Here is a 13,178-nt window from a genome sequence, read left to right on the forward strand (position 1 = left end):
ACAATCAGCTTTCCGCTGACCAGTGCACGCCGGGCGGAAAGAGGAGAGCACCAGAACAACCCACCATCTGCTGACCAGTGCAGGCTGGGCGGACAGAGGACATAGCACCAGAACAACCTGCTGTCTACGGACCAGTGCAGGCTAGGCAAACAAAGGACATAGCACCAGAACAACCTGCCATCTGCTGACCAGTGCAGGCCGGGTGGACAGAGGACAGCACCAGAACAACCCGTCATCTACTGACCAGTGCAGGCTGGGCGGACAGAGGACATAGTACCAGAACAACCTGCCGCATGCTGACCAGTACAGGCCGGGCGAACAGAGGACATAGCACCAGAACAACTTGCCGTCTGCGGACTAGTGAAGGCCGGGTGGACAAAGGACATAGCACCAGAACAACCCGCTAACTGCTGATCAGTGCAGGCTGGGCGGACAGAGAACAGCACCAGAACAAACCACAGTCTGCTGACCAATGCTGTCCAGGTGGACAGAGGACAGAATCAGAACAAGATGACGTCTACTGACCAGTGCAGGCTGGGTGGACAGAGGACAGTACCAGAACAACCCGCCGTCTGCTGGCTAGGCGGACATGACAACCTGCCACTTGCTGACCAGTGTAGGCAAGGAGGACAGCACAGCACCAGAACAACCCGCCATCCGCTGAGCAGTGCAGTCAGGGTGGACAGAGCACAGCACCAGAAAAAACCCGCCATCTGACCAGTGATCTGATGGTGACAATATGGCAGCCACTCCGCTCCCTGAGAATCATCACCGCCAATTCTACAGCGCCCAGGAGCGGCGGACTCTGGGGGGACGCGTGGATCTGCCATGTTTGATTTTAGTTATCTGATTCTACATTGTCTCTTCATAAGTCCTGTATACGCAGAACAAGGCAGTGATGGCGCTCTAATACAGTGTGAGAGGAAAGCGGAATGTTCACCACCAATATGTGCGATCGACAAGTCTTCCCCCGTGGCGGTAATGGAGAGATGGCGATAAGGCACCAGGAGTGGGAAGATAGGAGTCATAATTTCTCCCATTAGTACAAGCTCACTGATGACTTCTCAATCACCTCATTCTGTAGCCAGGACTGGACAGTGCCACGCAGAGGCTGTAGACTGCAAATGTTTTCATGAAACCAAATTGTAAAAATGATTTTTAGCCAAAACTATAAACATTTAAGAAGAAAAAAGTGTCCCCGATGATGTCCACATCCCACAACTAACTGCACGTTGGGTAGTTATGAGGCTGTAAGGAGATGGACAGATTGCCCAACGTTCCCCCATATTGCCCGATTATGATATGCGATAATATTACAGGTGCTTCTCACAAAATTAGAATATCATCAAAAAGATAATTTATTTCAGTTCTTCAATACAAAATGAGAAGCTCATATATTATCCCCTTTACCCCCAAGGGTGGTTTGCACGTTAATGACCGGGCCATTTTTTACAATTCTGACCACTGTCCCTTTAAGAGTTCATAACTCTGGAATGTTTCAACGGATCTTGGCGATTCAGAGACTGTTTTCTCGTGACATATTGTACTTCATGATAAGGATAAAATTTCTTCGATATAACTTGCGTTTATTTATGAAAAAAAAACGGAAATATGGCGCATATTTAGAAATTCTGCAGTTTTCAAACTTTGAATTTTTATGCCCTTAAAACAGACAAATATGTGACACAAAATAGTTACTAAATAACATTTCCCACATGTCTACTTTACATCAGCACAATTTTGGAAACAAAATTTTTTTTGTTAGGAAGTTATAAGGGTTAAAAGTTGATCAGCGATTTCTCATTTTTACAACAAAATTTACAAAACCATTTTTTTAGGGACCACCTCACATTTGAAGTCACTTTGATGGGTCTATATGGCAGAAAATACCCTAAAGTGACACCATTCTAAAAACTGCACCCCTCAAGCTACTCAAAACTACATTCAAGAAGATTCTTAACCCTTCAGGTGTTTGACAGGAGCAGAAGCAACGTGGAAGGAAAATATGAACATTTAACTTTTTAGCACTGATGTGCCCAAACAGTGGAAACCCCCCACAAGTGACCCCATTTTGGAAACTAGACCCCCTAAGGAACTTATCTAGCTGGTATTCTATCTGCAATGGAGTGGCCAGCGCAGTCACCAGATCTCAACCCCATTGAGCTGTTGTGGGAGCAGCTTGACTGTATGGTATGCAAAAATTGCCCATCAAGCCACACCAACTTGAGGGAGAGGCTTCTGGAATTATGGGGTGAAATTTCTCCAGATTACCTCAGCAAATTAACTGCTAGAATGCAAAAGGTCTGCAATGCTGTAATTGCTGCAAAGTGAGCATTCTTTGCCAAAAGCAAAGTTTGAAAGAGAAAATTATTTCAAATAAAAATCTTTTTTTTCAAACCTTGTCAATGTCTGGACTAGATTTTAAATTCATTTGGCAACTCATTTGATGAATAAAAGTATGAGTTTTCATGGAAAACAGAAAATTGTCTGGGTGACCCCAAACTTTTGAATGGTAATGTATGTGGGGGGAACCACTGTTTGGGCACATGGTAGGGCTCAGAAAGGAAGGAGTTTGACTTTTTCAACCTAAAATTGGCTGGAATTGAGATCGGACGCCATGTCGCATTTGACGAGCCCCTGATGTGCCTAAACAGTGGAAACCCCCAACAAGTAACCCCATTTTGGAAACTAGACCCCCTGAGGAACTTATCTAGATGTGTGGTGAGCACTTTGAACCCCCAAGGGCTTCATAGAAGTTTAAAACACCTGGGCGTGAACATAAAAAAATATTTTTTCCCACAAAAATGATCTTTTAGTCCCCGATTTTTTATTTTCATAAAGGTAACAGGAGAAATTGGACCCCAAAAGTTGTTCTCCAATTTGTCCTGAGTAAGCTGATACCCTATATGTGGGGGAGAACCACTGTTTTGGTACACGGCAGGGCTCGGAATGGAAAGAGCGCCGTTTTACTTTTTCAACCGAAAATTGGCTGCAATTGAGATTGGACGCCATGTCGCGTTTGACGAGCCCCTGATGTGCCTAACCAGTGGAAACCCCCCACAAGTGACCCCATTTTGGAAACTAGACCCCCTAAGGAACTTATCTAGATGTGTGGTGAGAACTTTGAACCTCCAAGGGCTTCACAGAAGTTTATAATGGCCGGGCGTGAAATTAAAAAATCATTTTTTCCACAAACATGAATGTTTAGTCCCCAATTTTTTATTTTCCCAAGGGTAACAGGAGAAAATGGACTCCAGAAGTTGTTTTCCAATTTGTCCTGAGTACGCGGATACCCCATATGTGGGGGAGAACCACTGTTTGGGCACATGGCAGGGGTCGGAAGGGTAAGTGTTATGAGTGGGTCACCGAGGAGAAAAAAAGCAAAACAAGCTAAGTCACAGAAAAACAGAGAGGTTGGTGTTATGAATGAGTCACCGTAGCAGGCAAAAACAGAAATACTAGCTAAGTCCAGAAAACCAGAGAAGTTGGCAGCTATCGGACTGCAGACCCCTGAACCTATCAACAATAACTAGCAGTAGCCGTGGGGGGTTCCTACGATGCCCTAGACCCCTCGATCACAGCCGGAGAACTAAATAGCCCAAAGACAGAAAGGGAAATCTAAACTGCCCCAGAGCAGACCCCAAAGCAATAGGCAGCCCCCAACATATAATGACGGTGAAGCAAGATGAAAAAACACTAACACAGATAGAAAGATAGGCTGAGCAAATGATGGGGCCCAAGCTAACTAAATAGGACAGAATAGAAAAGCTGCTGTCTGCAATCCACAAAAACCCTATCAAAACAAGAGCCAACAGACTGATAGGGAAAAAAGCCCTGAAGACGCTAGGCTTCAAAAAGACTATATCAGTACTCAGGTATTTTCTGAAGACAGAGCAAAAAGGAATTCAGCTCACCCCAGCAGGGAATGGCAGAAATCCAGAAAAACAAGGCAAAACAAAACCAAAACACAAATGCAAAAAGCAGAGCAGAAAACTTAGCTTTTGAGGAGCAGGAATCAGACTGGTCTCCTAGAATCCCTCAGAGAAATCACCCGCAAGGCAGAAGGGCGTCGGCTGCCTTATATCCAGTCAGCAATTCCAGTCACCCAGTCATCATCATTCTGCTCAGGTGCTTGGTAATCAGCCTCACTACCTTCCTTCACCAGAAGAGGGAGTTCATCAGAGCTCAATGGTGAAGGGGAAAATGAACTCACAACAGGTTGATAACTATGCATATTGCAGATCCCTGATCCTACCACACAACTAGCAGCAGCCGTGGAGCGTACCTATGATGTTCTTAGACGTTTCATCACAGCCGGAGGACTAAATAAGCCTGAAGCATGAAAAGGGGAAAACTAACTGCCCCAGAGCAGACCCCAAAGGAATAGATAGCCCCCACACATGTATTGACGGTGAAACAAGATGAAGGCACAAACACAGGCAGGAAAATAGGCTGAGCAAACGATGGGGCCCAAACTAACTAGAAAGGAAAGGAAAGACACTGCAACCTGCAAAAAACCCTACAAAAAATAATGTCCAACACTTCTGATAGCAAAATTAACCCTGAAGTCACTAGACTTCTCCCACTATATCAGCACTCTGAACTATTCTGAGACAGAGCAAAAAGAGACCAAACTAGTAAGGGACAAAAAGCAAATTGGCAAAATACTGATAAATAAGAGTGGAAATTCAGCACAGCCCCCAGCCGGGGCTGGCTGACCACACAAAAAAATGAATAGACCAACAAAATCAAGTGTGAACATTAGCAGAAAAACTTAGCTTTAGATGACTGGAACAGAGCTGAAAACCAAGAGCTGACAAGCCAGAAGGAATCACCAGCAACTGAATAGGGCGTCGGCTGTCTTAAATCCAATCTGAGATTCCTGAGGTCCAATCGTCATCCTCATTCTCAGGGGGCAGATCTCTACCGATCAAATCAGCCTCACTACCTCCTGTTACCACCAGAGGGAGTCTGGAAGGAGAACTCACAACTGGTGAACCAGAGAATGAACTCACAACAGTACCCCCCTTGAGGAAGGGTCACCGAACCCTCATCCACGCCACCAGGCCGATCAGGATGGGCCCGGTGAAAAGCACAAACCAATCTATTGGCATGAATATCGGAGGCAGAGACCCAAGAATTATCCTCCTGACCATAACCCTTCCATTTGACCAAATACTGGAGTCTCTGTCTAACCAAACGAGAATCCAATATTTTCTCTACCTCATATTCCACATTGCCTTCAACCAACACAGGGTCAGGAGGTGCTGCCATAGGAACCACTGGCTCAACAAACCTCTTCAACAGAGATTTGTGAAATACGTTATGGATCTTGAACGTAACTGGAAGAGCCAATCGAAATGAAACAGGATTAAGAATTTTCAAAATCTTATAGGGACTAATAAATCTTGGCTTAAATTTTGGAGATGTAACCTTCATAGGAATATTCTTAGACGACAACCAAACCATATCACCCACTTTAAACCGGGGACCAATGGTCCTATGCCGGTTGGAAAATCGCTGGGCCTTTTCCTGAGAGAGTGACAACTTATCCACCACTTGGTCCCATATCTGCTGCATTCTCTTAACCACAGTGTCCACACCTGGGCAAGACGAAGATTCCACTTGCCCTGAAGAGAATCGAGGATGAAACCCAAAATTACTGAAAAAGGGTGACATCAAAGTGGCAGAACTAGCTCTATTGTTCAGTGCCAATTCGGCCAAGGGCAAAAATGACACCCAATCATCCGGATCAGCAGATATAAAACATCTCAAATAAGAATCCAAGGTCTGGTTTGTTCTCTCAGTCTGTCCATTGGTCTGGGGATGAAATGCGGAGGAGAAGGATAACAGAATTCCCAGAATGGAACAAAAGGCTTTCCAGAATCTGGAAACAAACTGGACTCCTCTGTCAGACACAATGTTCTCAGGAATCCCATGTAACCGAACCACCTGTTGTAAAAACCAGGGCACCAACTCAGCGGAAGATGGCAACTTTGGGAGTGGTACAAGATGGACCATCTTCGAAAATCTATCACAAATCACCCAGATAACAGTCATTCTCTGAGATACAGGAAGATCAGAAATAAAATCCATTGAGATATGGGTCCATGGCCTCTTGGGCACCGGCAAGGGCATCAGCAAGCCACTAGAACGAGAACAGGGTTTAGACCGAGAACAAGTCCCACAGGACTGTACAAAATTCCTGACGTCACGAGATAAGGCAGGCCACCGAAAGGACCGACTCACCAAATCTCTGGTACCAAAAATACCTGGATGACCAGCCAATGCGGAGCAATGAATTTCAGACATCAATCTCTTTCTCCACTGGTCAGGAACATACAATTTTCCCATAGGGCAACGCTCAGGTTTATCCTCCTGAAATTCCTCATGTCATGGTCACGTGTGTCGGGACGCAGATGATACCGCAAGGCGGACCCATAACACACGTGACCCTGGATACAGCGCCTCCAGTGGGGCGAATTTAAATAATAATACGTGCAGGTGGATACGCCGCCTCCACCTGGCGAATTTAGGTATTACACGTAAATAAACATTCTGGAAACCCCGCCTCCAGTATGGCGAATTTAAATAATAAGGGGGACCTGGGAAACATTAACAATGGTGGGCCCTGCTATAGGGAAAAGGGAATTGGAGACCTCCTGAGCTCCCCTGAGCCAGTGTCCCTGCACTCCTAACAATCCCTATGCCGGTTTCGCACCGGGCGCCGCACGCGTACCTTAACGCCCTTGCTCACCCTGACCCTAAACCCTCACTAGGGAATGGGTCGGTGCGGAGACTAATCCCACCACTGCACTAATAACACACATGAGGAAAGAGACAATACAGGGGAAACACCACTTAGCTTTGCTCTGTTGCGTGCGCTCCTAGCAACAGAGCCCTCCACCTGAGTGCATCTTCTCCTCCACCCGGATCCATCACCATAACAGGATCCTTCACCTTAGTGCAACCTTGGAGCAGAGTCCAACACCAGTTGTAGCTGCTTAGAACCAGAGACCCAAGGATGAGTTCAGCTGCTGACACGAAGTCGAGCATGCTGGAGTCCAGCTCAGCGGCCAAGTCCCACATGGTGAGTGCCACTCTCCATAGTCGCCACTCCACCAGCCCATGCAGACACTTCCCGCTGACACCATCACTGCGACTCCACCACGCCATGCCAGCCCTTCGTCCAGACACCATAGCTGAAACACGTCCCCCCTGGCTAAGCTGCGCAGGACTCCTCACCAGCTCCATCCTTCATCCAGGCTCTCCAAAAACAGAGTGAACACAAACTCACAATATCACAGGCAGTGATTGCACACCTCTAGCACACCTTTATAGGGTGTAACACCTAATACATGATTAAGTGCACAAAACCTAAAGTGCAATATCAAAACCACCACCGGGGACAGTCAAGACACATTGGAACTTTCCAAAGTAAAAAAAGTTCACCCAGTGATTTAAAACTGTCAGATCACTTCAGATCATGACACCTCCAGGGCGCGTCTCAAATCGGGCGAAATGCCAGTAAGAACTATCCCCTCACCTAGGATGGTAGTAGGCTCGGTCACACTAAGAGAATCGGCAAAGAAACTCCTAGAAAGGGCGTCTGCCTTAACATTCTTAGTGCCCGGAAGAAAAGAGACTACAAAATTAAAACGCGTGAAAAACAAGGCCCATCTAGCCTGTCTAGGATTCAAGCGTTTGGCCGACTCCAGATAAATCAAATTCTTGTGATCGGTGAGGACCACAACTTGATGTCTAGCTCCCTCCAACCAATGTCTCCACTCCTCAAATGCCCACTTCATGGCCAACATTTCCCGATTCCCCACGTCATAGTTGCGCTCAGATGGGGAGAACTTTCGAGAAAAGAAGGCACAGGGATTCATCTTAGAAGTCACAGGGTCTTTTTGGGACAAAACAGCTCCTGCACCAATCTCAGAAGCATCTACCTCCACCTGAAATGGAAGTGAGACATCAGGTTGCCGTAAAACTGGAGCTGAAGTAAATCTCTGCTTAAGCTCCAGAAATGCTGAGATAGCCTCAGGAGACCAATTCAGCACATCAGCGCCCTTCTTGGTCAGATCAGTCAGTGGTTTGACAATACCAGAAAAATTACCTATAAATTTACGATAGAAATTAGCAAAACCCAAAAACTTCTGGAGGGCCTTCAAAGAAGTAGGCTGAACCCAATCATAAATGGCCTGTACCTTGGCCGGGTCCATTTCAATGGTCGATGGAGATAAGATAAATCCCAAAAATGAAATCCTCTGTACACCAAAGAGGCATTTCGATCCCTTAACAAACAGGGAATTCTCCCTCAAAATCCGGAACACAGTCCGGACGTGTTCCACATGAGAATCCCAATCACTAGAAAAGATCAAAATATCATCCAGATAGATGATCAAAAACTTATCCACAAAGTCACGGAAAATATCATTCATAAAGGACTGGAAGACAGAAGGGGCATTAGTGAGCCCAAAAGGCATCACCAGGTACTCAAAATGTCCCTCCGGAGTATTAAACGCCGTCTTCCATTCATCCCCGTGCTTGATGCGAATAAGATTATACGCCCCCCTGAGGTCAAGCTTAGTAAACCAGCAGGCACTCTTAACTCTGGAGAATAAATCAGACATCAGAGGTAACGGGTACTGATAATTAACCGTCATCTTGTTAAGGGAACGATAATGCACGGTCTTAATGAACCATCTTTCTTGGCCACAAAAAAAACCCAGCATCTAAAGATGACGAGGATAGTCTAATATGACCCTTCTCCAATGACTCCTTAATATAGGATCGCATAGCATCATGTTCAGGTACTAATAAGTTGAAAAGCCGACCCTTGGGAAATTTACACCCAGGCATCAACTCAATTGCATAACTCCTATGAGGAGGCAAAGACGCAGACTTGCTCTCACTAAATACATCAGAAAAATCGGCTAGATAATCAGGAATATCATGAGATGGAGGAGAGGTGGAGAAAACAGGAGCGTCCCTTAGGACACACTGACAACCCCAACTCACCACAGACCCAGATTTCCAATCCAAAACTGGATTATGAGTTTGCAACCAAGGAAAACCCAGAACAATAGTATCATGCAAATTATGCAGCACCAAAAATTTACAATTTTCTTGGTGGTCTGGGGCAACTCGCATTGTCACCTGGGTCCAAAACTGAGGTTTATTCTCCGCCAAAGGAGTAGCATCAATACCCCTCAAAGGAACAGGCGTCTGCAGAGGCGTCATGGAAAAATCACAACGTTTAGCAAAGTCCAAATCCATCAGATTCCATGCTGCTCCTGAAGCCTTCGTGGAAAACGTGGATAAGGAGCAGATCAGAGTAATTGTCAAAAGAAACTTAGGTTGTATACTGCCCACAGCAATGTGTGTACAAAACGTTTCTCTCGTTTTGGGCACACAGAAATAATATGAGAGGCGTCTCCACAGAAAAAACACAGCTTATTACGACTTCTAAACTCCTGACGTTGCGCCCTAGACAAAACCCCATCACATTGCATAGGTTCAGACGTTTGTTCAAAAGGTGGCAGCGCCTCCTGTGTAGCTTTATGTTCACGTAAACGCCGATCAACTTGAATGGCTAATGACATAAAATCATCCACAGAGGGAACAGGAAATCCCACCATAACATTTTTTACGGTCTCTGATAAACCCTTCCGAAAGAGAGCTGCCAATGCACTATCATTCCATGTAGTAAGGACCGCCCACTTTCGGAATTTTTGACAGTATAACTCTGCAGAATCCTGACCCTGGTTTAATGCCAACAGGGTTTTCTCAGCTTGATCAACAGCATTAGGTTCATCATACAACAACCCCAAGGCTTGAAAAAATCCACATTAGTCAGAATAGGATTTTCAGGTGTCAGAGAAAAAGCCCAATCCTGGGGATCGCCGCGCAGCAAGGAGATGACAATTTTAACCTGCTGCACAGAGCTCCCTGATGAGTTAGGCTTCAAGGCCAGAAGTAATTTACAATTATTCTTAAAATTCAGACCGATCTCCAGAAAACACATCAGGAGTAGGGATCTTAGGTTCAGCAGCATGTGACCGAATGAGGTAGGTGGAAATTCCCTGCACTTCAGCAGCCAGCCGCTCCATACGATCAGACAATTGCTTAATCTCCATTAGGAAAAAGAAAAAAAAAATCCTCCTGCGGCCCCAGAGAAAAAAGAGGAAAAATATAAAAAAAAGAAAATTCTGACTTTTTTTTTTTAAACAACTTTTTCCTGCTTTTGAGTACCCTAAAATCTGCGGTACGGCTGGTGATTCTGTTATGAATGGGTCACCGAGTAGAAAAATAGCAAAACAAGCTAAGTCACAGAAAAACAGAGAGGTTGGTAACTATGCAGATTGCAGATCCCTTATCCTACCACACAACTAGCAGCAGCCTTGGAGCGTACCTACGATGTTCCTAGACGCTTCGTCACAGCTGGAGGACTAAATAAGCCTGAAGCATGAAAAGGGGAGAACTAACTGCCCCAGAGCAGACCCCAAAGGAATAGATAGCCCCCACACATGTATTGACGGTGAAACAAGATGAAGGCACAAACACAGGCAGGAAAATAGGCTGATCAAACGATGGGGCCCAAACTAACTAGAAAGGAAAGGAAAGACACTGCAACCTGCAAAAAACCCTACAAAAAATAATGTCCAACACTTCTGATAGCAAAATTAGCCTTGAAGTCTCTAGACTTCTCCCACTATATCAGCACTCTGAAATATTCTGAGACAGAGCAAAAAGAGATCAAACTAGTAAGGGACAAAAAGCAAATTGGCAAAATACTGATAAATAAGAGTGGAAATTCAGCACAGCCCCCAGCCGGGGCTGGCTGACCACATAAAAAACTGAATAGACCAACAAAATCAAGTGTGAACATTAGCAGAAAAACTTAGCTTTAGATGACTGGAACAGAGCTGAAAACCAAGAGCTGACAAGCCAGAAGGAATCACCAGCAACTGAATAGGGCGTCGGCTGTCTTAAATCCAATCTGAGATTCCTGAGGTCCAATCGTCATCCTCATTCTCAGGTGGCAGATCTCTACCGATCAAATCAGCCTCACTACCTCATTTTACCACCAGAGGGAATCTGGAAGGAGAACTCACAACTGGTGAACCAGAGAATGAACTTACAACAGGTAAGAGCGCCGTTTGACTTTTTCAACCTAAAATTGGCTGGAATTGAGATTGGACGCCATGTCGCATTTGACGAGCCCCTGATGTGCCTAAACAGTGGAAACCCCCCACAAGTGACCCCATTTTGGAATGTAGACCCCCTAAGGAACTTATCTAGATGTGTGGTGAGCACTTTGAACCCCCAAGTGTTTCACTAAAGTTTATAATGCCCGGGCGTGAAAAAAAATATATTTTTTTTTCACAAAAATGATCTTTTAGTCCCCAATTTTTTATTTTCCTAAGGGTAACAGGAGAAATTGGACCCAAAAAGTTGTTCTCAAATTTGTCCTGAGTATTCTTATACTCCACATGTAGGGGAGAACTACTGTTTGGGCACACGGCAGGGCTCGGAAGGGAAAGAGCGCCGTTTGACTTTTTCAACCTAAAATTGGCTGGAATTGAGATCGGATGCCATGTCGCGTTTGACGAGCTCCTGATGTGCCTAAACAATGGAAACCCCCAAGTGACCCCATTTTGGAAACTAGACTCCCTAAGGAACTTATCTAGATGTGTGGTGAGCACTTTGAACCCCCAAGTCTTTCACTAAAGTTTATAATGCCCGGGCGTGAAAAAAAAAAAAATTCACAAAAATTACCTTTTAGTTCCCAATTTTTTATTTTTCCAAGGGTACATGGAGAAATTGGACCCCAAAAGTTGTTGTCCAATTTGTCCTGAGTACGCTGGTACCCCATATGTGGGAAAAAACTACTGTTTGGGAACACGTCGGGGCTCGGAAGGGAAGTAGTGACGTTTTGGAATGTAGACTTTGGTGGAATGGTCTGCGGGTGTCATGTTCCGTTTGCTGAGCCCCTGATGTGCCTATACAGTAAAAAAACAAACAAACAGGTGACATCAATTTGGATACTAGACCCCCAAGGAACTTATCTAGATGTGCCCCCTTTGGAATTAATCTGTTTCCTGTAAAGTAAATTAGTAATGCATGGAGGTGTGGTACAATTTGAAGCAATCCTTCATACACAGGTCAGGTTTTTCGGGGCAGGTGTCGCATTAATAAATGGTGTCCTTGCGTATTCCCCTTTTGTAACACACTTGGCATCTTTTTTGCGGCTTACCTTTTCTTCCAGTTGGCGGGACCACCCCCGAAAATGCTGACCTGGTACGACATGAACACCTTTAGTTCAGGAAGTACTGGGGCCAGCTCTTTCCAGAGTGCCAAACATCAGGGCCTTAACCACTACCACCTGGAACTGAAGGCACGACGTATCGGTGTGGCGTGCACATCATGACAGCAGGAAAGCATTGAACATTGCCATTTGTATGATGTGCACGGCCAGCTTTTTGTACCACACCCTGGCCTTTCTGTGAGCATTGTATGGTTGGAGGAGTTGATCAAAGAGATCAATGCCCCCCATGTTTTTGTTGTACCCCACTACACAGGTCGGTTTGCTGACCTGTGTAGAGGTACCCCGTACAGTACTGAGGGCGCTGCCATCACCATTTATGGTGGTCAAGAGAAGGACATCCCTCCTGTCCTTGTACTTCATCATCAGCAGGTGGTCGCTACATGGGGCTCTGCTCTCACCTTTTCTGAGCATCTGCCCAAGTAGCATCTTCGGGAGACCTGATTTTTGCGGACAGTAACACAGGCTACAGTACATTGCGCAGAGAGGGATTTGTAGAGTGGGACACTGGTATAAAAGTTATCAGTGTAGATGTGATAACCTTTATCCAGCAGTGGGTGCACCAAATCCCACACAATTTTCCCACTCACTCCCAGGACAGGAGGACACTCAGGGGGTTCAATCCTGGTGTCCTTTCCTTCGTACACCCTAAACCTGTGAGTGTACCCTGAGTTACTCTCACAAAGTTTATAGAGTTTGATTTCGCACCTGGCCCTCTTATTGGGCAGGTATTGACGGAATGAACTAAGGACTCATCCACGCAGATGTCCCTTTGGGGCATGTACACTTCAGCAAACTTTTTGTTGAAGTGTTCGATGACCGGCCGAACTTTGAACAGATGGTCAAA

This window comes from Dendrobates tinctorius, unplaced genomic scaffold, assembly GCF_039654945.1.
Source record: "Dendrobates tinctorius isolate UK_male_01 unplaced genomic scaffold, ASM3965494v1 ptg000010l, whole genome shotgun sequence".
Classification (NCBI taxonomy): Eukaryota; Metazoa; Chordata; class Amphibia; order Anura; family Dendrobatidae; genus Dendrobates; species Dendrobates tinctorius.